Below are 2287 nucleotides of genomic sequence, written 5' to 3' on the forward strand. Positions count from 1 at the left end.
TTTAGACAAACCATGACCTGACCCTGGGAGCTTGGAATGAAAACATTTTACTCTCCTCTGTCTGGATCCTGCACAGAGAAAACATCTGTATTCAGAGGATGGCTGGGAAAACAGCCCCGGCGCAGCACTTGCTGGGAATGGCCACAGCTCTGCTCTCTGTCTGCACGTTGCCTGCGCTGCCTTTCAACCCGAAATGGGCAGCACCTCGGGGCAGGGTTTGCTGTGATGCCAGGGTCAAGAGTGCCCCAGCACTGTGCAGGGCTTTTTGGAGAGGAAGACGATGAGACAGAAGCTGGAGTGTTACGAGGTTGCACCTCACAAGGGGGAGCGAAGTGGACAGGGTTAGCAGAGCCCGTCTGTACCCTCCCAGGAAGGTTTTTTTTCCAGGTCCACACAGGGCTTGACGGCACAGGGAGGGCAGCACCTGGTCCCCAACAGTCCCTGCATCCTTGTGGTGGCCTGCAGGAGCCTGACTGGCTGCCAAGCCTCTCGCCTCTGGCTCCCAGGAGGGGCTGAGTGCGGGGGGCCGTGCCTGAGTGCGGCGCGGTAGTGTGCGCCCGGGGGGATCCTTTGCTCCAGGTAAGGTGTGCAGACCTTCCCATTGAGTGGCAGGTCATTGCTGGCTGTCAGTCAGAGACAGGAGATGAAGGGAGGGTTGCTGCAGGGCCAGCTCCCATGTTTCTCCTGCTTTTACATACATTTTAGTGGCACCCTTTGTGTAGGCTGGGGAGATGAAAGCTTAGGGCCAGAGGGATCTTGTTAACACACAGCCACCCAGCTCAGGGGCCTGGCGGCCTGCTGCTTTGTGCCTGTCTCATTCCTGCATCTGTTCCCAGCAGAGCCTCGCTCTGTGCTGCCAAGAGCATGGGACACTGGCTGGGCCGGGGGCAGCCAGGCACACCAGCAGGTAACTCCTGCTGGGTCAGAGACCCTGGCCTTGCAGGCACGGGCAGCAGCACAGACGGTCTCCACTGGAGTGGCAGCGCTGAGCTCAGACTGCCCAAGAACCCCCAAGGAAGGCGAGCAAGATGGTGGTGATTTGGAGAAACTGCTTTTAATTTTTCCTACAACTGGCAATGCTCAGCCTGCTCTGGCGGTCCCAAGCAGCAACTTGGTGCAGCCAGCTTGGCTGTCAGCACCCTTGCGCCTTTGTGACTTCCCTGTTCTGCACTGGGAAAGGGCTTGGCCATGTCCCCAAACATCCCAGTGCTTTTGGAGAGTGGTAGAAACCAGTAAGTGCAGTGAGAGCCTGCTAGTCTGGGGACTCCCCAGCACTTCTGTCTGCTCCAGAAATAGGATGTTCTAAGCAGCCTTGGTCGGCTTTTCCCACTGCAACATCCCACTTGCTCAGAGCTTTACTCCTCATGAGCAGGAAACACAACTCACCCTGCAGTGAGCTACCCCCATTTACTTCTGATGCCTTGTTCTCATCAGCTGCTTTCCTGCTCAGCACTGTAGCATCTCTCATTTAGACCATCAAGAAACCCAAGCATTCTTCATCTGGTTGGGGTTAGAGTTAAGCTTAGGGTTAGAGTTAAGGGTAGGATTTGGAAATGCCCTCACAGCACCCTGACAAGGTCACACATTTGCAGGGGGGCTCACAGCTATTGTAGAGTGCAGAACTGAAGCCCTTTCTGGGTTTCCACTTGGCCTTTTCTCAAGGTCTGATAGAGGTTTTGTCTGAGTTGGGGTAAAAACCACACCAGGGCCAAGGCTTTGCTCTAGCGCTACTGTCTTTCTCCTCTGCCTTTCCCATTATGCTGTTTTCTCCAAAGGCAGAAGCATTGGCATGCTGCTGTGCCGCCGGGCAGCTCTGCCTCTTCCCCGCTCTCATGCTAAGCAGAAAGTGCACTGGGCAGTTCTTCCAGGTGCTGCCCGGAGCTGGGGGAGGCGAGGGCTGTGCCCCCGGGCTCCCTCTCAGGCAGCCGGGCTGTGGAGCCACCTTCGGCATGGGAGGGGGGCGAGGAGCCAAACTGGTTTTCAGAGGGATCTTGGCTGGGTTAACAAAGGGAGTGTACGACCCAAGGTTGTCTGCAAAAGCATTTGGGGACAGCAGGGCCCTTCCCGTCCCGTATCCCCGCTTTTTATGTCACAAGGGGTGGGGGGTGTCGCGCTGGCGGGGCTGTTGTTCGCGACGTCCTTCTCGTTTCCCCCGAAGCCTTTCCCAGATGCTGCAGGATTGCGGGCGGATTCCCACAAACTTCAAAAGCCGCTTGAGACAGGCAGCGGGGCTCCTAACGGGGCCGGCCCCGCACCGGGCGGCAGCTAGCCCCGTCCCCGGGGAGGC

This window comes from Athene cunicularia (genome assembly GCF_003259725.1).
Source record: "Athene cunicularia isolate RWA chromosome 6 unlocalized genomic scaffold, athCun1 chr6_part1, whole genome shotgun sequence".
Classification (NCBI taxonomy): Eukaryota; Metazoa; Chordata; class Aves; order Strigiformes; family Strigidae; genus Athene; species Athene cunicularia.